Here is a 24564-nt window from a genome sequence, read left to right as displayed (position 1 = left end):
TTTCATTTATTTTTTCTAAACTACAGAACCGTTTTTTTTGTAACCTACACACATTATGTAAGTTATAAAATGCATTATTTAAAAAAATGGATTTCCATATATCCTTATAAGTAGTGAAATTTTCACTTTTAAGTTTTCAATATTTTTTTTTATTTCCGTGATTGGTTGGGGATTGATTGGGACACCCACCAATTTTCGTTATATTATGTAGAAACTAGTATTCTATAACATATATTTTTTTCAAAAACATGCACTTACTATATAGTCGAGAAAAAAAAATCACCCCACTTTACGTCTATATAGGGAGGTAGGTACCCAAAAAAAATTTTTTTTTTCTAAGTTTACCACTATGTCGGCTTGCCTGATAATTATGTGTATATTCAAAATACCACGCACAGGACTTATCATGCTAACACACATATTTACCTCGACGTTTCGGCAACATTACAGTGGTCACGAGTAGACTGAAGTGTGGGGTGTCAAGTCTGCCTAGCAGCGCGAGTCTTTCGAACTACCTGCACTTGATCTTGATTGATTGAGTCCTGTGCGTGGTATTTTGACTAGGAATGAAAATCACGAAAGTTTAAGACATTATGATATGTATATTCATGCCAAATTACAGCTTTCTAGTACTAACGGCCTCTGACTCTGAGCTTAGCTGCAGACAAACAGACAGATGCACAGACATGGCGAAACTATAAGGGTTCCTAGTTGACTACGGAACCCTAAAAAGGGTTTACGTACATACATAACATAATATATATACATGTAAAAAATACAGCTTCTTCTCGTTAATGTTCCTATCACTTGCAATACTCTTGTAGCCGCAGTAGTCTCACACTCACGTGTCCAGGCAGCGAGGCATCGTGAGGCGCACTGAGGCGCAGTGAGGCAAAGTGAGACAAAGTGAGGCAGTAGTAAAGCGGTTTACGAGCGCGCCAGGTTTCTGCTTTACGGCGATCGCTGATAAAACGTCTAGTTACGACTCAAAATAAGCCATAAAATTTGTCCGGATTGACGCAGTACGACAGTAGTTTAGTATTTCACCTTCGAATAATATAAACTAGCCAAGAGTCAGCCATGGTGGGCTAATGGTTTGATCTATTGTATCTCAGGCACCAAGTCGTGGGTTCAGTTGTAACAAAAATTGGCGTATATATTTAAAAAAAAGTCAAAAGTCAGAATATCTTTATTTAGTTTAGGCTATAACAAGCACTTATGAATGTCAAAAAAATCTACCACCGGTTCGGAAAAACCTCTGTTGAGAAGAATCCGGCTAGACGAGGATCCGGAAACGAGGTTTATTTTTTTAAACAGATTTACAATATTATTAAATGATATCACATCACAAGTATTTGGGCCAATCAACTATTTTAAAGACACTTTGGGCGTCTCCTGCGTTACCAAAATTGTCTCTGCCGTTACCAAAAAATCGTACTTCCAACAAGATATTTCACGGTTTAATAGGTTGACCTTACGTAGGATGGCATGTATTCATGTACACCATCTATTAAAATACAGAAAAAAACATGTTTACTTACAAAAACCTGCAATTGTTTGAAAAATATCGCGGACAGATTAGTGTGAGTAAAAAAGTTGATTGGCCCATTTAACACAACTTTGTTTTTAACACAGTTTCAGTTTCCAAATATCCCTGTTGTTGTTGTTGTTATAATAAAAACAGACGCTATAATATTATGTACCTACAAGAGTGAAAACTAATGGTACAAATTATGGAGGCACGGAGCTTTTAGCGCTAATCAATGTGGATATGGGGGAAGAGGGATATATAACTTATATGGCTAACCTAATGTATTTAATATTACTCACAATTTATTTTGTTTTTACCCGACTGGCCGAATGAGGCTTATGTTTTAAGAGACTACTTTGGTATTTTTTTCTATCAAACGAACTACAAATAATAGTGTTTCTACAGTTTACGATTTATAAAGTAAATTCTCAAAAAAAAACTTCTTATATACGAATTTCAAAACGAAATCTTTACCAGTAATCTAATTATATAGCAAGAGATTAAATAAATACAATTCATGCGCTGAAATATTCCTATTCACGACTTTAGGAGTTGGTCTATACCGGGTGTGGCCTGTAATATGAGCAAAAAATTAAAACATAGATCGTCCAACTGACCAACATTAGTTCAGCGACTTTTAAAAATAATGGAGTCTTTGAATTTTCCTTTTTTCATACAAGTTAAATACTGCTATCTTCTTCGTCTTATCTTCTAAAATATGGCTTTTCTGTCCTAATTAATAGGACAATTTCGCCAGTGTCTAGGTAAACTCTCTTTGAGAGGGGCGTTGTACGGTGATTGTAGTTTTTGGAACTTGATAGTAAATATCCAAAAACCACGTGGAGAGAACTTGCGCATTAAAAAATGTCAGACACGAGAGCAATATAGAATTTTGTGATCACTGTTCACTGTTTAGGTTAATTGCCGCATAAAACACTATCAAAATTATACTTCAACTAGCCGAAGAAACATAAATAGCAAAATCAGATATTGTCTAAATCCGCCATGTTCGAATGCTACAAATCGAATGATACTGCTATCAATATACGCCATCCTAGAACCCTATCATCTATGTTTTAATTATTTGCTCTTATTACAGGCCACACCCGCTATACGAACAATCAATGCAAATAAAGTAAACGCTTGTAAAAACAAACAAAACAAGTTTTACAACGCTCGCCTCGTAACAACATAAAAAACATATTTCTGTACCAAATTGAAATCATACGACATCTGTAAACAAAATAACCTGTCCACTTACACAAACACGTTAATTTACCTCATTATTCTCAGCCTCAAAGGCTGCATAACCTTTAAAAATAAGCTATTAATAATTTGTATTAAACCCCGTTTGGAGTGTTTTATTCGTCCCTACTTGCCGACGCTAAATTCATTACATCTTCTCATTATGCGCACAACGTTAATACTGCCCGAACGTGTTATTCATATCCTAACATTGAAAATAAGGCCCTGCGCTAAGAGCTAGGGGACACAAAAGTCTCTTGTTTCTAGTAAAAGTTGGCGACATTGTTGCAGAACTCTTATAATACAAACCTTTAAATAAAATTGACACAAATTTATTAGTAGTTTAAATATGACACACTTGACAATAAAAACGCAGAAGACTGTATAAAGTTTTTTCATTAGCATGATTAAGATTGATTTAAATACAGACATGGTAATAGGTGTTAATTAAATGACTGAAAGCCTCACACTCCCACGACTTACTAAAACTAACTACAATTCAGAAAACAATCAAAACTGACGAAATAACGGCAAGTATTAATAACTAAATGTCAAACAACCTCGCTATATTTTTTTTTTATTTTAAGCGTGACCACGGCCGTTGCAATGTGGTCAAATCAAAACGTCGGGGCACTTTTAACAATAAATATAGTAGTCGTAATTAAGTTCCAAAATATATTAGATCTATATGCGGTATTTATATTTACGTATAAAAAAAAAAGAAGCAAATTTTCACTATCTTCGAAATGCATACGACAATTATAATAATAATAATAGGTATGTCCCTGCGCCATTTCTCGAAAATGGTCGTGCCCTCGTGCCACGCTCTATTGGGATCGATCTGTCATCGCGGACAGGACTATTGTAGCCAATAAGCCTGATATCGTGCTGACAAATCGATCAAACCGCCAGGTAGTGCTCGTCGACATCACCATCCCACATGACGTGAACCTCGTGAAGGCCGAGAAGGACAAACTCAGCAAGTACCTTGACTTGGCTCACGAGGTGACTGCTATGTGGGATGTTGACTCGACGATCATTGTCCCGATAGTCGTTTCGGCAAACGGTCTAATAGCGAAGAGTCTCGACCAACATCTCAAGAGACTCTCGCTAGATGGCTGGATCAAGGGCCAGATACAGAAGGCGGTACTTCTGGACACGGCACGCATCGTCCGGAGGTTCCTCACTCTGCGGCCCTAACTAGGTTCGGTTTTAATAATATTTTTATTTTGTATGTACTTTTCTGTATTTCACTTTTTATAACTATTTTAAAAACCTAATCCTAAGAATGAAAAAAAAAAAGAACATAATAATAAATAAATAAATAAATATCACGGGACAATTCACACCAATTGACCTAGTAGCAAAGCTTGTGTTATGGGTACTAAGCAACGGATAAATAGAATTATATAGATATAGATACATACTTAAAATACCTACATATTAAACACCCAAGACCCGAGAACAAACATTCGTATTTTTCATACAAATATCTGCCCCGACACGGGAATCGAACCCGGGACCTCAAGCTTCGTAGTCAGGTTCTCTAACCACTAGGCCATCTAGTCGTAAAAATTGATACGATATATATTTAAAATGCTGAATCATCATTTTAATCTCATGCTATTCTTTATTAAAGAAAACTGACATTATTCAAAAATCTCCCGTATTTAATGTAAAATGATCGCTCAAAAAATAAACGCCCATTTGTTGTAGCTGTTTTAAGTGAAACAACATGTGTTGCAATTTTCCGGCATGTTTTCCAGTGTCAATAAAAAGTGAAACATGCTTGTCACGGAGTTATAGCATTTTAGGGGCCAACTGTTTTATGCGCGTCCTCAAATGTAGTACAAAGGTGGGGGTACAAATGTGAGAATGACGTGGTGAATTGAAGATTCATTTTACACAGATGCGATGTTTTACACAGAACCTATGAAGAGGTATTGCAATTGTACGTGTGCATTTCTGAAAAAAAAGCGTTTAAATAGACTGTAGAGAGTACATCTTAGGTTAACACTCACAATAGTGATAAGGATATGTATATAAACCAATTTTGCGTGTTTGTCACGTTTTCTTAAATGGCTCAATAAGGGAACTATAGGTATGTTTGTATTTCTTTATCTTCAGTTTCATTTTTATATATGACTGTTTGTTTCTCAATAAATAAATAAAAATAAATAAGTTCCATAAGTTGATTTTGATTTTTTTTATATTTTTCGTCTAGCAATGTATTGCGTTTATTGCGACTTTTTGAATAAAAAAAAAGTGATTAATTATTTAGTGATGGGCACATTGCGTGTTAATTTATTCAAACGATAAAAAAGGTTTTACTTCCTGTTTCACCATCTATGGATTAAATTTAATTGACGTATAAATGTGATGCCGTCTCTGTTTGTTTTGTCCGAATAGATGGAGACGGCATCACATTTATCCGTCAAATAAAATCAATCGATGGGTGGTGAAACAGTCATGAAAGTACTTTGGGCCGTCAACTTACCTACATAACAAAGCACATTAGAGAGTTTACTTTAAAACGATTTGTATTAAAAAAACATATTTAAAAAAGTTACACAGTATGCTACTATAGCACAGATTGAAACACAAAAACAAAGCAGCGAATCAATCTTCAAAAATATCGATAATAACGGAAGGCCCTAGCTCCTGGTGCAAATTTAAAAGGCATGTTAATTCTATCCCTAATGTGTAAGTGAAGGGTCCAGGGGGTCCAAAGGGTGGGGGGGGGGGCATTATTTACTCGATGAATATTCACAGGCCGGACCCCACGTCCTTGCGGGAATGTTGGAAGAAGCGCTACTTTCAATTATCATAGGCTGCTTGCTTAACTGTCTTTAGAGGTAGTTTGTTGTAATAGGATAAAACAAGATAGAAGCAAATTTCTGTACAATATCATCATCATCAGCCGACGACTCGCCACTTGTATCCGGTTACCCGTAACTCTCACGATATCGTCAGTCCACCTGGTGGGAGCCCTGCCAACGCTCCGTCTTCCGGTTCGTGGTCGCCACTCGAGGAACTGTATAATAATAGTTCATAGATATAATCTAACCAAAGTAGAAAATTTGAAAAACTCCCGACATTGCCATTTTAAAGTTCAACATGTCAAAAATTGCTGAAGCAATTTCAATGAAACATTATAAAAGAACCACCACAAGAAAATTCGCTATCTGGTAAAAAAAACCGTTGGGGGAGAAAAGTCCTCGAGTGGCGACCACGAACCGGAAGACGAAGCGTTGGCAGGCCTCCCACCAGGTGGACTGACGACATCGTGAGAGTGGCGGGAAACCGGTGGATGCAAGTGGCGAGTTGTCGTTCATTGTGGCGTTCTAAGGGGGAGGCCTTTGTCCAGCAGTGGACGTCTTCCGACTGATGATGATGATGATAAAAAAAACTACTTAGATCTCGTTCAAACCAAGTTTCGGTGGAATTTTGCATGGTAATGTACATCATACATATATTTTTTTTGTTTTATCATTCTCTTATTTTAGAAGTTACGTTAAGTTTAAAAAAAATTAAGTTTCAGTTTTAAGTATGGGGAACCCCAAAATTTTTTGTTTTTTTCTATTTTTGTGCGAAAATCTTAATGCAGTTCACAGAATACATCTACTTACCAAGTTCCAACAGTATAGTTCTTATAGTTTCGGAAAAAAGTGGCTGTCACATACGGACGGACAGACAGGCAGATAGACATGACGAATCTATAAGGATTCCGTTTTTTGCCATTTGGCTACGGAACCCTAAAAACTCGTTAGTTTATCTTACAAAATGCTCCAGTGGGGAGGCACCCTGTCATAGCTTGTAGCCGCATCGTCCGACACAATTAACGGCCCGCCTTCCTGGAGCGCTGGTACCGTGACGCCGAGGTATGTTTAGTGGGCGACATCGACAGTATGCAAAACGAGCACTCTAGAACGAACCGCGCGAGACGGGAGAACAGCCCTTGCAGCTAAATGTAGTTGAAAATACAAACTGAGACATGGATGCACAGAAAAACCAGAAAAAGAGACCAGCGCTGTGAATCGAACCCAGGTCCTCAGCAATCCGTGTTGCGTGCTATAACCCCTGCACCACCGCTAGACAGGAGTCTAGACACGAATTTCTCCTGTGCACACATATCTTAGGCTACTTTTTTTTCCACTACGCTACTTAAGCAGCAGCACTAGCTCTCATCGCGAGTCGTCACATTCTTTTTTTTTGTAACTAACCACTCACCCAGACAAGAGATGTCGCTACTAAGCAATCAAATTATGATTGGTTTTTTGGAGTCTTTTTATATTTTTTATTTCAACTCCAAATTCGTACCCCCGTAACGAATTTGGAGTTTGACCTAGCCCCAAACTAAGCAAAGCTTTTACTATGGATACTAGGCAACGGATAAACATACTTATATAGATAAATACATATTGAACATCCAAGAACCGAGAACAAACATTCGTATTATTCATACAATTAGTTGCATTACATTGCGTCGCTCGATTGACGACTACAAACTCGGTGTCTTTACGGCCTCGCAATGTAATGCAACTTGCACGATTTTTCTTGCAAGTCACTTAGGTCTGGTAGAACCATCAGTCCTGCAAGCAATGTGCCCCGCCCACTGCCTCTTCAGTTTCGCAATTCTTCGGGCTATGTCGGTAACCTTAGTTCTACTGCGGACATCAACATTTCTGATTATATCCCGCAGAGAAACCCCGAGCTTAGCCCTATCCAGAGCCCTCTGAGTGACTTTTACTTCATCGCGTTTAAACCGCTAATCTGATTTAGATGAATTTCAGTATTCAGATAGTTTGAGTCTGGGGGAAGGACATAGGATAGTTTTTATCCCGGAAAATTGCATAGTTCCTGCGGGATAGCGATAACCGAATTCTACGCAGACGGAGTCGCGGGTAACGGCTAGTTTGATAATAATATTTATAAATCGACCGATTTCCTAACTCGTGAACAGGCTCGCCTGTCTGTCTGCCTTAGCTCACTTATCTCCTAAACTTGCAGCTTTGAAACTTGCCCGAATACATTTACATCAAACCCGAGCATTAACTTAAAGGCATTCTAAATATGAATATGGAGTCAACACCTAAATATAAATTTAAAACAGGCGGCCAACAACGACCGGCCATTAACATAGGTCCGAGTTTCAGAGATACTTTCAATGATATAACTCGCCAATGTAGCTATAGGTAAAATTAAAGTTCTACTAACCTTTTCCTGCGGCACTGTATTTTTAAGGTGAATAAAAATAATAAAAGGAATAAGTTTTTGGTAAAAAAAATAAAAAAATTATACAACCTTTTTTTGCTGACTGTACTTTTTGTTGACTGTACTTGTATCGTCACCCAAACTACATTTGCATACCAAATTCCAAGTCGATGCCATTAACCGTTGAAGAGTTCCGTCCTGTGGAGACGATCCTGGCCGGACTACCAGAATATTATGTCACTACCAGATTATTGTATTGTCACGCAATTTACAAAAGTATACCAAATTTCAAGTCGATCCAACTACTGGAAGTTGGTCGAATTTAACTTGCAAGATTTGATTACAGACAGACAGACAACGGGACAGGTGAAACTAAATAAAAACTTGTATAAAAAGGAAAATAAGCAAGCTTTATATAAGCTAGATATCTATTATTATGTGTATAGAATCAGTTTGTAGACCGTCTGTTTGTATGTCAAGAGTCGTTTTTAACCCCCGACGCAAAAAAGGGAGGTGTTCCAAGTTTGATGCTAATGTCTCTCTGTCTGTGTGCCATCGTAGTTCTCAACCGGAGAGACCGATTTCTATATGCGGTAGCGAGTTTACTTGTGATGGTTTTCAGCTAAGTTTGATAATACCGGCCAAGTGCGAGTCAGACCCGCGCACGAAGGGTTCTGTACCATTATTTATACAACATTAGACATTAGCGAAAAAAGACACGTTTGTTGTACATATCCTTCAAATATTTATTTCGTTCTGTTTTTAGTATTTGTTTTTATAGCGGCAACAGAAATAGATAATCTGTGAAAATTTAACAGTGACAGACGGACGGACGGGCAGCGGAGTCTTAGTAATACTGTCCTGTTTTTGCACTTTGGATACGGAACCCTAAAAACGGTTACGCCGAATTCGAGATATTTAAATTTGCAATGAGAATGTCGGAGGTTTTAAATTGTTCTATGTTAGTTTATTTAAGATGTCATAACATAATAGAAAAGTAAGCACGTCTTATATACTCGTAAAACACTAGCTCCCCGGCCCGGCTCCGCACGGGTACAATTTTCAAAATAATGCTCCTTTGGAGAGACGGGTAAAAAGGTTTCAAGTTATTATCAAATATTAACCTTGGTTGGAGTATCGTTGGTTCCTGGGACAACTGTATACATACATACAGGATCATCATCATCATTAGCCTTTAGCAGTCCATTGCTGGCCATAGGCCTCTTCCATGGCACGCCACAACACCGTCTTCAGCCCCTCGCATCCATCCGCAGCCAGCGACCCTCTTAAAGTCATCCGTCCACCGTCTCAGGACGCCCCACACTACGTTTTTCCGTCCGTGGTCTCCATTCAAGGACTCGTCTGCTCCACCGTTCTTCGATCCTGCGACAGACGTGGCCCAACGCCACTTCTGCGAACTAATTCTCTGCGCAACGTCGGCGACAGATACCTACACCTATATACAGGAAGTATAACTTAACTAAACTATAACTCGCATCCAAAGCTCCTCAAATTCCTGAACGGCTTGCGGCAACCGCAGCATATTTCACCGGTTCCGGCGCTCGATATAATCGTCGGCCATCTGACATGGAACTAAGTACCCTCATTTGTTACGTACACAGACTGTCAAACGACAAATAACTTACCAAGCTTTATATAATCTTCAATTTCATCATCATCATCATCATAATCATCATCATCCTCATCATCAAAACGGGATATAATCTTGAAATCTCAACCGTTGGGTTTATATGGCACGGTTTTTAATGCAACATCAATAAAGACCACTATGGTTATTTTTGAAAATTTCCACGGGAATTTGGTCAAATCCAGGAATTACTATAGATCTAATGACGACCGGATGGCCAAGTGGTTAGAGAATGGCTGGGGTGGATATGTGTATGAATAATACGAATGTTTGTTCTCGGGTCTTGGGTGTTTAACCATAAGTATGTTTATCCGTTGCCTGGTATCCATAGTACAAGTTTTGCTCAGTTTGGGACTAGGGCAATTGGTGCCAAGTGCCCAATGATATTTATTTATTTAATTATTTACTTAATGTTTGATGTGCGGGTAATCACTAGTACCTAATAGTTTACACAAGCCAAACAGCGAGCAAATTGAACGAATTGAACCTAATCCGTCAGCGCCATCTATCGTCTGACGACGCAATCCTTCAGGTCGTCAGGTCGCGACAAATCAATCGGCGGCCATCTTGCCGTTGCGAACGATTAATCGTTGTTAACTCGACTTAGCAATCCCGGCTTAGATCCACAAGTTAGAGCAGGCGTAACTTGCAACAGACTAGACAGTAGGAATAAACGCTCTTTTTACTCGACTGTACCGATGGAGGGTTTTGTATTTAACTGCTTTCATCGGAGAGAACTATAACATGACGAAGCCCTTCTTCAGTTTTCTTTCAGTTAATATGACTTCAGGTTTATTTATTTATTAACGGATTATGTGCATTAATAGTTTCAAAGTATAATGTAAAATAAAAAGTCGAAATATGCACTAAAAACTCTACATATTCCAAAAATATTCACAATGCTAAATCAAACATTAAAGTCTGTTAAATTATTAAAATTAATTTTTATTTAATGATTTAATACACGTCTAAAATTAGCTCCTTAATTAATGAAAACCCACACTTATTTTAAGCGTCAATGTGGGAAAAGTACGTATAACGTGTCCAATTACCCAAGTGGCGCCTAAGCAAATTCGCTAACCTAAGTAAACTAATAAAATCTTGGAAATTAATTGCTTTTCGTTAAATACATTTTAAATTTAGTGACCGCAAACAACTTTTTGTTGCAAAACAAGTCCATTATTTTTTAACTAAATTAAAAAAAAAAACGGTCAAGAGCGTGTCGTACACGCCCAGGATAGGGTTCCGTAGCCATTACGAAAAAATCAAATAATATTTTTCTAAGGATTTCGTATAATTGTATAATGAATCTTCCAAGTTTAGATATATATTACACCTGCCGTTAACTTTTACTCTTAAACTACTTATAATTCTCAAGCAATCTTAGCCGCTTAGAATTTTCCTTGTAAATTTGATATATTTATCACCATTCTCAATTTTTTATTTTTTTTAAAACGAGCATGAGCATGTCGGTCTCCAGATGGTAAGAGATCACCACCGCCCATAAACATCTGCAACACCAGGGGTATTGCAGATGCGTTGCCAACCTAGAGGCCTAGAAGGATACCGCAAGTGCCAGTAATTTCACGGGCTGTCTTACTCTCCACGCCGAAACACAACCGTCCAAGCACTGCTACTTCACGGCAGGATTAGCGAGGAAGATGGTGGTAGCAATCCGGGCGGATCTTGCACAAGATCCTACCACCTGCAAAGCCTGTCTCTTCCCTCTGGGCGAAGATGAATAGAACATGTTGATTAGGGTATATTTGTAACCTATATACAAAGCCTCATACCAAACGCCTCGGCATAAAAAAATAACCTAACCTAACCAACAAAAAGTTTGAAAACCCCCGACTTTGTCACTTCAAAGCTCAATATCTCAAAAGCGGCTACACCGATTTTAATTAAACATATCTAAGAACCATCGCTAGAAAACAGGTTCAAATAAACAAAACCGCATTCAAATCGGGTCACTCGTTTAATAGCTACGGTGCCACAGACAGACACACACACATAGCGGTCAAATTTATAACACCCCTTTTTTGCGTTGGGGGTTAAAAACCAGCGTACTGCACATAATGGGCAACACATGCTGAGTAGGGGTCAAAATAAGTCTCTCTCTTTTTTTTTTCTTTATATGTTTATTATCTACGTGGAAAAGTTCAAGTTTTATCACAATTTTAAGCAAGGAAAAAGGAAGAAATTTGTATTAAGTCAAAGTTTTTATCTACACCCATATACTTAGTAAATCCTCAATTATGCGTTCAAAAACCATAGGTAATGACCAGCATTACGACATTGGATTCTATTATGAACACGGCTGTATTGTAATGAGATTTCATACATCATTACAGCACGGGGGGGCGCAGCTCATGGGGCAGACATACCTACCTAGTTCTCATTAATGTAGGTCATTCTCAATGGTTCGCGGAACACATGATAGAGGATTTAATATATGGATATAGATAAAGTATTGTATGCAACTGTACTTAATTAGGCCTTAAAACACTCATGTGACCCACACTCGTGTTTTAAGGACCCCTATTACGATACAGTTGCATAAAATACTAGTACAGGGACACATAATGGGAGCGCCTCACGCCGGCACGTTGGACACTCGGGCCTGTCCATTATTCTAACAGGCTGGAGATCACACGGGCTAAGGTACAGTCCCTACTGGCATTAAAAGAAGTGCGACTAGTTTATTTAAAAGCAAAATAAAAGTATTATTTCTACTCCTATCTGTGACTCTGGAAAAGTCTGTACTAATAATAAATATCACGGGACAATTCACACCAATTGACCTAGTCCCAAAGTAAGCTTAGCAAAGCTTGTGTTATGGGTACTAAGCAACGGATAAATATAATTATAGATAGAAACATACTTAAATACATATTAAACACCCAAAACCCGAGCACAAACTTACGTATTTTTCATACAAATATCTGCCCCGACACGAGAATCGAACCCGGGACCTCAAGCTTCGTAGTCAGGTTCTCTAACCACTAGGCCATCTGGTCGTCAAATATCATTACTCTATTCTGTACTTACTCTATTCCCCATAACAGCATATGTATCGTTATGGTGTTAAAACGATACGATGCATCCACTAAATTTATCATCATGTCAGCCGAAAGACGTCCACTGCTGGACATAGGCCTCCCCAAGGCTCTCCACTCAGACCGGTCTTATGCTTTCCGCATCCACCGCGATCCCGCGATCTTAACCAGGTCGTCGCTCCATCTTGTTGGAGGCCTACCGACAGCTCGTCTCCCGGTCCGCGGACGCCATTCGAGAACCTTCTGACCCCATCGGCCATCAGTCCTGCGAGCAATGTGCCCCTCCCACTGCCACTTTAGTTTCGCAATTCTTCGGGTTACTAAATTTATAATGAAGACTATACAAATAAAAAAAAGCTTTTTAAAAACAATCTAATGATTTTATGTTTTAAAAATAGAAAAATACATAAGCTTTTTCAAAATATGAATAAAAGTTTAAGTATTTTTAAAGATTATTTTTGCTTTTACTTTTTCTTTATAGTTTTCACAAAGTTTTTTAAAGGCAACCTGGTTTTTTATTTTTTTATCCTAAAGCATTTTATACGTCTTTTGAGCTCAATAAATAGAAATAAAAAATATTAAAACCATTTATTTCAGATGCGAGTTGGCGATAGTAGTAGGCGATTTATTTTCACTTATTTTCATTTCTTCGTGTTAACCATTAACCATTCAGTAAATCGTGTACGATTCAAACTCACTGTGACCGAGGTTTTACCTGAAAAGGGGTCGGTGTCGAGTTCCAGGCCGGTCGGCGAGGTGAATACTCCGTATCTTTACATGGTGTTATCAAAGAGCCAATTATGAAAAGGAACCACGGGTCCGACCCGAGCTTATTTGGAGAAACAAGTTTTTATCTCAATACGTAGTCTAGCTTTTAGAAAACCCGAGTGTAAATACAGTTTCATACCTGTATGCGGCAAATTGGTATTCTTTATCAATTTTTAACCCCCGACGTAAAAAAGGGGTGTTATAAGTTTGACCGCTATGTGTGTCTGTGTGTCTGTGTTTGTGTATGTGTCTGTTTGTGGCACCGTAGCTCTTAAACGGGTGGACCGATTTAAATGCGGTTTTTTTAATTGAAGGCAGGTTTTTTAGCGATGGTCCTTAGACATGTTTCATCCGTTCAGCCGTTTTTGAGATATTGTACTTTGAAGTGACAAGTCGGGGGTGTTCCAACTTTTTGTTGGTTATATTATCTAATGTGTATATTTTCTCGAGACATGTAAAATTAGATAATTTGTATAATTTTGTTTTATTTTAATTATTTTTGACCGGTTAATTTATATTTTATGTAATTCTCAATTTTAATCTAAATATTTGTACGCCTGTATTTTTTTTTTATTCAACTGGATGGCACACGAGAAAGTGGGTCACCTGATGGTAAGAGATCACCACCGCCCAGGGGTATTGCAGACGCGTTGCCAACCTAGAGGCCTAAGATGGGATACCTCAAGTGCCAGTAATTTCACCGGCTGTCTTACTCTCCTCGCCGAAGTACTGCTGCTTCACGGCAGGTTTAGCGAGCAAGATGGTGGTAACAATCCGGGTGGACCTTGCACCAGGTCCTACCACCTGCAACATATAAATATGTATGTAGGCTGGCTGGACAAACAATAATAACATCCATTTGAATACTACAAATATACAAATATACAATATTTTATTTATCCAATAAAAGTGCTTATTCTACTTACATTCTTTTTGATTATAAACATGGTAAAATCCAAAGGCAATTAAGCGTCAACTGACCCCCGTACTAGTGTAAACTGTATCACGGTGGGTCAGGATTCACCGTCCTACCGTTAGTCTTAACACATTTTTAAACTGCATTACTCCACATGCAAGGTAAGAAACATAATCTTACGATTAAAGAAATATAATATTGCTAAAGAGATCGCGATATCAGATATCTATCAGTAATCGTGAAATCTTGTAATAAGTGGGTAGCGTAAACTTAACGCCAAGACTTCTATGCCGTTCGATTAGAAGTAAACAAGTAGTATATGCTAAAACTTAAGATTAATTTTATTTTTAACAATCAAACAATTGTACGAAATGCGAAAGTTTGTATGTATGTGTGTGTGTGTGTGTGTGTGTGTGTGTGTGTGTGTGTGTGTATTTGTGAATACTGAGTGTGGGTGCGTGTGTGTGTGTGTGTGTGTGTATACTGTATTCATAACAAATCAATTCATTTCATTTCATTTCATTTACTCGTTAACTTGTATTGACCTATAGCCAAAAAGTTGGGATAGTTTATTTTTTATATTCCTTAGGCCGCTGTACATACGCTAGTGAGCAGCCGGGTGGCGAGTTTTTTTTCTGTTCATTGTAAACAGGGTCATTTGGGGGACGTGAGCAAGACCCTGAGTGTTAATATTGGATCGTTCACAATGATATTTAAGTAAAACCCCCATACTTTTACTTTTAATTGTAAAAGTTCCTTGCGGCGCATTATTCTTGGCAATGAGGGTAGTTTAAAAAATGACGTGTAAAAGTGCCGATTGCGGCCTATTTACTGAATAAATCATTTGAATTTGAATTTGAATTTTTGCCAAATAACCATGCACCATTTAAGAAAAAACTCAACTGCCTTTAAAACAAAAAGGAAGAAAATAAGTCTAGTGGTCGAGGACTCTATTGAGTAGCTAATTTAAAGTTCAACAGTCGGGACCCGGGTCTATTTAGAATGGTCTTTTTATTAGCTTTCATTTGATACCCATATAGTAAAAATACAAAAAAAATTTTTTCGTTGCTCCGCCATATTTTTTTTCACAGACGCCATATTAAAATATTGTATAGCCTATGTTACTCTGACTGTAATAACGAATCCAATGATACCTCATTGTAAATCCAATCAGCTGTTGAGGCTGCAGCGAGGACCAAAAAAATGGTCATAAATACATACATATAACGTTAATCTCACTTATACTGGTACTATGTGGCAACCTTTAACCAACTAAATCCGTAACAACTAAATAAAAACCGTGGTGGCCTAGTGGTTTGACCTATCGCCTCTCAAGCAGAGGTCGTGGGTTCAAACCCCGGCTCGCACCTTTGAGTTTTTCGAACTTCATGTGCGGAATTACATTTGAAATTTACCACGAAAGCTTTGCGGTGAAGGAAAACATCGTGCGGAAACCTGCACTAACCTGCGAAGCAACAATGGTGCGTGTGAAGTTCCCAATCCGCACTGGCCCGCGTGGAAACTATGCAAGCCCTCTTGTTCTGAAAGGAGGCTGTTCCACAGTGGGACGTTATAGGCTGGAATGGATGGGAAAGCCCAGTGTCTCGTCTCCCGAATCAGCCCTGTATGACACCCAGCCTTTATGATTCTTATCAATATATTATTTTTCAAGCCAACAGTTTAGCTGGTAACCGAATCGCTTGACTAACAAAACTACGAGTACCTATTTAAAGTTTAACAACGTGGCAAGATCAATTAATCGAAAAATAGTTTTCAAACCCCCCATTCAGCATTCATTCATTCATCCATTCATTCATTCATTCCGCCATGTTCGCGGAGCTCGAGTGGACAACTTTACTGCCGTCTTGCGCAAAAAGATGCATCACTTTAATTAGGAACGGGCAGCCCAACAGTCTCCTGAAGACATTAGCTGTAAAAATGATGCTCAATTATGCAACACCTAAATTAAAAATAACCCTTTCACTGGCTAGCTATATTACTAACAATAGTCTTAAGGAAATACTAACATTTTTGGATAAGTTGTCTGAATAATAAATTATAATAAATTCAGGCGTAGAAAAGATATTCTGAAATATATTTTTTTCAACTTTTTTTACTTATTGTTACGACTAAAAAGATCTCTTTCTGGTATTAGCTGTATATAGCCAAGCTGTAATGAAATTTCTACACAGGGTAGCGGGTCGCTGCAGGTGAGGAATTAAACCAAGGTTTTGGTGCAACAAGATGTTTATTTCTAAGGATACTCACAATTATCCCGCTCCCATCAACCATACAAACACTGTGTATAATTTAAATCCTACTTCCTTATGAAAACTAAGGGTCGTGAATGCAATTGGCCAGTGATTTGAGATAACTTAACTATCTGTATAATCTAAATAAAGGTAACTCCTATACCTCGGCTCCGAAGTTGCCAAACCTGGCTGCAGGCCACTGTGGGCCACTCTAGGACGCCGCCTCGTGCTCGACGTCCCAGCGCCACCGACAGTAAACCACGCTGGGCAGGCCAACCAGCTCCACAGCCGCCAGGGCTCCTTGAAACACTTCTACACGAAGCCACAACAACCACACTTCAGCCCGTGTCTTAGCACCTCCTGTGGACGGATCATGGATTAGAAATAACTCCAGTGGGGTCCCTCAAGGACAGAAGGGACCAGCTCGCTTAGCCTGGTTGACAGACCACCATGAAATTTGGAAATTAGTTAAGCACGCACCGTGGAGGAAATGCAGACTTGCTTAGCGCCGCCTGGGTCACGCTGTCTACTCCACGAAGGCGCAAGACTTTGGACACCACAGCGATCTACAAGCAAAGATCGAGGATTAGAGTTGTCGACCCAAAGGGAAGGCAGGGCTCCAATGGTTTGTCCACATACCACTGAATTCCGGAAGACACTACGTGAGTCGCTCCACGTCACACACACCACAATACCTCACTGAAAACAAAAATGTAAAATAAGTAAAGAGAAACGCTGACAGCGTATTCAGACGCCTTTACCAGGTCCATCAAGAGGAACTCACCAAAAACAGAAAATAATTCCCACTTAGGAACACAACCACTCTTCAACCATCAATCAAAATGGCTGCTCACCCAAAACGCGGCCTCATGCTCGTAGAGCTGTCACTGTTGCCATGTACGATTTTTTTTTGAAGGACATCACTAGAGTCAAAATCCAAATTTTTACTTTCCAAAACCAACCATTAAGAGAAAATAATTATTTAATCCATATTCCTGTAAACGATCTACACAAACGGAGATTAATTTAAATGTCCTTAAGTCAAATGAAAAAACGCCGAATTATGAGATGAACAGAAAAAACATTGACTCGAAAACTCTTGCTGTCACCTGTCAAAATGACAACCTTACAACACCCCTCCTCCCAGACGAATTTCCCGACAAAAAGGAGAGAAATTCCAGCTGGCCCCCAGCTACCTCCACGTAACCCTGAAAACCCCGCCAAGAAACGAAATCAGTTGCACCAAAAATATTTTTTTTTAAAACCCTCCTTTTAAAAAAAAGTCAGCTAGACCCGCCTAAGCTACCGAGTGGTCAACGTCGGCGGCGCGGCGAGCGAGAGCGACCAGCACGGGCCGCGCGTCCGACGTTCACACACCCTTAAAACAAACAAAAATAATAAACGAAATAGCAATAAAAACGTAACACATGCTGTTACGCAATGCTGGGACTGACCCACCAGGGTCGAGATTAGTCGGCGTCGGCGGCACGGCGAGCGAAGGCGACTGACGCGGGCCGTGCGTCCGACACCCACCTACTCGATTAAAACTTGAAGTAGTAAAGTTTGTAAAAAAAAGGGCATAAATATGCCTGTAAAGAAAATTGTAAAAAAATAAAAATAAAAGAGTTGGTGTTCCAAAGGATCATTCTCTGTTCTGTGGGATAAGATGCGAGTAACGACTATTGTCATCCTACCGACCAGCTCTACATAGAGTCAGCCCCTTTCCGGTACCACTTTCATATCTTTAATATGCCATTTTCCTACAGGTTTGCCATTCCCATCCTCCAACTCATATACTAATTTCGAGAGTTTCCTAACCACACGACATTTTTCATATTTTGGGGCCAACTTGGATGCAAAATACTTAGATGCGTCACTTTGTTTAAAGGATCGTTTCCACACAATATCTCCAATCTCAAACTCCAGATCTCGCCGCCGCTGATTGTAGTATTTAGCATTTATTTGGTGAGCCTTCGTCAACTCCTCCTTAACCTCAGCAAACACCTGTTTAAGCTCGCCCAAATTATTGTAAAGGTCACTACGTGACGAAAAGATAATTTCATTAAGGTCTTCGAAATCTTTGTAAATACTACCATCAGCCACAGCCTCACGTCCATGCACTAAAAAGAAAGGGGTATAACCCGTAGCTAAACTCACAGATGTATTTATTGCAAATTGAATTTTGTGTATATTAACGTCCCAGGTACGATGGTCGGTACCGACAAAACTAGAGACAGCTGTCAAAATCGTCCGATTTTGTCTCTCTACGGGATTAACCTGAGGCGTATAAACAGGTCCAAAATGTACTTGAGGTATTTGATATTTGCGGTATAATGACTGAACCTCGTGGCCGCAAAAGTTAGAAGCATTGTCAGACATAATTGTTTGTGGAATTCCATGGACAAGAAACACATGATCCTCGAGCCGCTGCGCTATCACCTTACCGGTGGCACGGCGTAAAGGAAACAGTAAGCAATACTTTGTGAAATAACACGACACCACAAGCAGGTTAGTATTTTGCATCCTAGACATAGGTAAAGGCCCAACAATATCAATACTGAGACACTGGAATGGACGCGAGCAGACCCTAGCACTACCCATTAACCCCGGTGTCTTAACATTGGGGCATTTATAAGCGTTGCAAACGTCACATTCGGAAATAAACTTTATTGTATCTTGGTACATACCAGGCCAAAAATAACGCAACTTCAACCTCTGGTAGGTTTTGGCTATTCCTAAGTGAGCTGCCGTTGGCTCTGAGTGGTTCCCCATTAGAATAGCATGTCTTAAGTCACTTGGAACAACCTCCTTCCAGTCATAGTCTGATCGCAGTTTACTCTTTGACTTGGTATATCGAAATAGCTTATTGTCAATAATTTGAAAATTTGGACAACTCCTAGCTTTATCACGACAACGCTTATAAATGTCACAATACCACGGATCATTTGTCGCGGGTTCCAAGGTGGATACTGGCACCGCTCTGGAGAGCGCGTCAGGCACCACATTATCGATACCGCGCCTATGTTCTATTGTGAAATTATAAGGTGACAAGCGACAGCCCCACCTCTCCAATCGACCGCTAGGGTTCTTCAAATTCAAAAACCACTTCAAACTGGCATGGTCCGTGAAGATTTTAAACGGCTTGCTTCCCTCTAGGTATGGGCGGAAATGTTCTACCACGAACACCACCGCTAGTGCTTCCCTTTCTGTAGCAGAGTAGTTACGCTCGCAGGGTGTTAGTGCGCGACTACAAAAGGCAATCGGATGTTCTTCACCATCGCAAGTCTGCGTTAAGGTACCGCCTATCCCGAAATCGGAAGCGTCGCAGTGAACGGCAAAAGGTTTGTCAAAATCTGGGCAAGCCAGAACCGGGGCACTTGTTAAAGCGGTTTTTAAATCTTCAAAAGCCTTATTAGCCTGAGCGGACCAATCAAAAGGCGGGGCGCCTTTGCGCGTAGACGTGAGAGCGTTTAGTGGTCCCGCAATTGAACTAAAATTTTTAATGAAGCGTCTGTAATAGGAGGCGGTTCCTAGAAAACGCTTCACATCCTTTCTAGAGGCGGGGGTGGGGAAATTTTTGATAGCACTAATTTTATCGGGATCCGTTCTTAACCCATGCCGGTCAACTACATAGCCCAAGTACTTCAATTGACTACGGAAAAAACTTGATTTGGCCAGATTTATTGTAAGATTCGCCTTTTCAAAACGAGCAGCCACGGCACGCAGCAGAGCCAAATGTTCCTCAAAGGTGGCCGACACACAGATTAGATCGTCCAAGTATGACCAGACCTTGCCTTCAAACTCGGGTCCAAACAATCGATCCATCAGACGCTGCTGCGTAGCTGGTGCTGAAGTCAAACCGAAAGCCATTACTTTGTACTGAAATAGACCGCGGCCAGGAATTGTAAATGCAGTCTTTTCTTTCGAAGACGGATGTAACGGAATTTGATGAAAAGCCGACTTTAAGTCTATTGATGTTAAATATTTGGCCTCTTTCAAGCTATCTAATATTTGTGAAATGTACGGTAAGGGGTAAGAGTCGTGTTTGGAAACATCATTAAGTTTGCGACTGTCCAAGCAAAATCGAAGAGAACCGTCAGCTTTAGGTGCTAAAGTGACGGGACTATTCCATGGGCTAGTGCTAGGCTCTACTAGGTCGTCGCGCAACATCTCGTCTAACTGTCGGTTAAGTTCCCTTAACCTTTCGGGTGACATCCTATAAAAACGTTGTTTAATGGGTACGGCATCACCCGTATCAATTGTATGTGCAATGAGATTGGTGCGTCCTAAACCTTTACGCTCCGCAGAAATGTTTTCAAATTTCTGTATAACCTCTAACGCCTGACACTTTTGAATCTCATTAAGAGAATCAAAGTCACTCAAATGAACCTCAGAAACCTCACAATCACTAACGTTCCTCTCGGGAACCGTGCCACATAACGCGAGGACCTCCGGAGCTATACCAAAGGCCCTCCAAAAATTAATACCTAATAACAAGTCCGTCGTCACGCCGGGTATGATATAAAACTTGACAACAACAGTCTTAACGTCAACCGTAACCGGTAGGTATACATAACCAGTGACGGGAGACGACGAGCCGTTTGCTGTTTTTATTACGTCGAGATCGTGTGACCTGTACCTAGTGACGTGATTGGGTAAACTGTGTAAAATGTTATTGTTTATTATAGATATTTCTGAACCCGAGTCAAGCAAGCCACCATGCACAGATCCGTAAATGGAGACGTTTTTAAATGGTCGATGGTCATTACCAGCTATGACGTGAACCAGGGGTTTATCCCTCCTGCCGTGCACAAATTTTTTATGCATTGCAGGCGGGACAAAGTCCCGGCCCACCCCTACTCGTTTTTTGGACCACGTGACGGACCGGCGGTACATCTGGGGCAATCACGCATTGTAACTCCCTTTTCTCCACATCGATAACATAATATGGACTTTGGTGCCCTACAATCCTTCAATACGTGACCATTCATCCGACACTGAACACAGAAGAGCTCGTTGGGGTTATTGATAACCGCATCCACTGTCATATAGGTCTGCCTATTGTGTGACTGACAAGCTAAGTCGGGGCACAACAACCCATTCGACACTGGAGGCGGCTCTTTGAACGCCCCCACTCGATATTTAGCATGTTCCAATAACCTACAGTGTTCCTTCAATTCCGACCACGAATTAATTCGAGTTAGCGCTAATTGTGACGAATAGAATGGCCTTATTCCGTATTTAACAATTGTTAACTGTTCTTCGTCACTAATTGGTTTCCTCAGTCTATTAAAGTAAATTTTCATTATACTTAAATAAATAGTGATATTTTCTTCGGGACCCTGTGTACGTGTACGGATTTCCTGCATTAATCTATAGTCAAAATCGAATGGCAAATATTCTTCTAGAAGGAGCTTTTTTAAGTCACTCCACCCACGAACCTCATTGCACACGCCGCGGTACCAAAAAGAGGCTTCCTCAATAAACAATTCAATAGCCGAAGCAAATAGTTCATCGTTTGAAATATGCCTACTTTGACATAACTCCTCTAAGCGTTCTATGAACGCAACAACACTTGTCTTCCCATTAAACTTCAAATTCAATGTGTGAACACCCTTATTCCTATTACAAGACACATTAACAACCTGACCAACCTGAGTGTGCGTTGACTCATGTTTAGAAGAGGGCTCATCTTCGTCCTGTAAGTCCTGGCTACTCTTGTACAATCTGAACAAATTGTCCACCCTCTGAGTAATCACTGTATGTTTTTTATTTAATTCGGTATACAACTCACAGTCATCTGGGGTTGTTGGTTGCAAACGCCCCAATCTATGAAATAAGTGGTTACTCAGGGCCTGGATTCTGTTCAGGTTCTTCAAGGAAAGTCGCGCGTCAGCAGTCAATTTCGACAATTCGACCAATTTATCAGCTATACACTGGAACTCAACTGATAAGTCACCTAAGAAGGAGTCTATCTCATCAGTAGGTATTTTGTTTGCTAACTCTCGAATTTGTGTCTTTAAGCCAGGGTAAGAATCAACTGGCTGTTCACCACGTATCTTCACTTCATAAATTAACTCATCTTTATGCAGCAGGTGAAAAACAATTGGTTTTTCTTCCATTTTATAAAATAAGTCAACGGGCCACGTGCAAACACGATTACAAAATAATTATCTTATTTTAGTTATAACTACTAAAGACTAACATTGTACTGTTTATTTAGTACTAAAAATGGTAACAACAATACACTTTGTATTACAACAAAATTAAATGAAAAATTTTATAGTACCGTACCTCTCACTTTTTAATTAAATAATATTTGCTTCAGCACAATGGATACAAACTTCAAAATTTTCAATTTGCGTATATTCACTTAATTGTCAATTTTTTCGACTCAATCTACCATGGATAATCACTAATTAATTATTGTAAAATTATATGAAATTTTAAAATTGAAATTTAAATACACGAAGTTTGATGATTGTTGGAAATTGTTAATGGTGTAAATTTATGTTAAAGTTAATTTTAAAGATGTAACTAAATATTGGCAGACTTGAAACCTATTTAATCTGAATTGACATTACTTACTTTTTAAAACTAAATTCATAACTACCTTAGAACTGAAAAACTATAGTAAATCCAAATCCCACGGGAACAATTAAAGGCCAATGTACTTTGTATTAAATTAAATTAGATTTATTTATTACTTTTAAAAAATCGTGTATAAACGCATGTAGTTAATTAAAAGAAATTCAAAAAATGATCGTGAAATAATAAATTATACACAATAACTTGTCGCCAAAGAGTAAAACCTAGGATTTCCAATGAAATTAGGTTCACTTCAATTATAATAATTAAAATCAAAGCTATCTAATCAAATTATACAATAGGGACAATCAATCAAACGAACAATAGAAATAAATTTAAATTAATACAGGCATGGAATACCTCGGTTCCGAAGCAGGAGGCCTGCTGCCAGCAGGGGACGTTATACCCTGGGATAGGCATGACATCATATTGAAGAGCAAGTGTCCATGAAAAGGGCTATTTGATTTTAAGTACAGAAACCTACCAATTCAGTTTTTACGTAGTCGGGCTTAAGTTTTTATATTTCCATTGTGTTTGTGAAGGTTGTGTTTGTGTGTTGTGTGTTTTTTAGTTGTGTGTGTGTGGTTTTTGTGTGTGTTGCTTTATGTAATGTATTCCTGTGTCTACTGACGTAATAAAAACTTTAATAGCTATAGGCCCTATAAGTAATGACAATGAGGCCTTGGTATTGTACTTAGGGGCTGTTTCACCATCCATTGATTAGCGTTAACCGACGGTTAAATGTGATGCCGTCTCCGTCTATTCGAACAAAACAAATAAAGACGGTATCACACCTAACCGCCAGTTAACACTAATCAATGGATGGTGAAACAGCCCCTTAATGTACTTATTTAAACGAATATATATAGAACAATAGCCCGCTATCAAACAAACGGTATTGTCAATTTTTGTAAATGTAATATTTTTTGTCTAATTATAATAACTCTATACCTATATTTACTCACAAATGTGATGTAAAACATGTACCTACGTCACGTCACACGGATGGCAATGGTGGCATAGGTAGGTGGTATTCAAATAGACTGTAGTTCGTAATTAAATTTCTTAGTACTAGGGCGACCGAGCTCCGTTCGGGCTAAAACTCGGTACCAAGCGTTTTCCCAGAGATAAGACCAAGCTAGATCGATTTGTCATCCCCGAAAACCCCTACATACCAAATTTCATCGAAAACGTTGGAGCCGTTTCCGAGATTCTGATTGAATAATTGCTTGTTTAAATGTATTAGATTTGGGTCAATCAACTGTTTATATAGTGTACCTTGTTGCCATGGTAACATCTCAGGAGTTGTGATAGTTTTAAGGTAATTCCTTCATGGCTCATCT

At 39.2% G+C, this 24564-nt stretch overlaps 1 protein-coding gene and 1 long non-coding RNA gene across 3 annotated transcripts in view; both read right to left on the bottom strand.

The window, feature by feature from the left end:
* LOC141439353 (major royal jelly protein 7-like) overlaps positions 1-24564 on the bottom strand; it is a 223797-nt gene that overhangs the window by 77414 nt on the left and 121819 nt on the right. The window lies entirely within an intron of this gene.
* Positions 16568-22828, bottom strand: LOC141439010 (uncharacterized). 2 transcript variants are annotated; one of them, XR_012452545.1, is made up of 4 exons: positions 17418-22828; positions 17273-17332; positions 17114-17199; positions 16568-16993 (listed from the first exon to the last, which is right to left on the bottom strand). It is a non-coding gene; the product is annotated as an uncharacterized lncRNA (long non-coding RNA). The 2 variants fall into 2 exon arrangements; XR_012452544.1 differs by lacking the exon at positions 17418-22828 and having other exon boundaries at positions 16570-16993; positions 17273-17405.

Source organism: Choristoneura fumiferana, chromosome 20 (assembly GCF_025370935.1).
Source record: "Choristoneura fumiferana chromosome 20, NRCan_CFum_1, whole genome shotgun sequence".
NCBI classification, from domain to species: Eukaryota; Metazoa; Arthropoda; class Insecta; order Lepidoptera; family Tortricidae; genus Choristoneura; species Choristoneura fumiferana.
The sequence above is the reverse complement of the archived record's forward strand: the minus strand, read 5'-3'. Positions and strand labels throughout refer to the sequence as shown.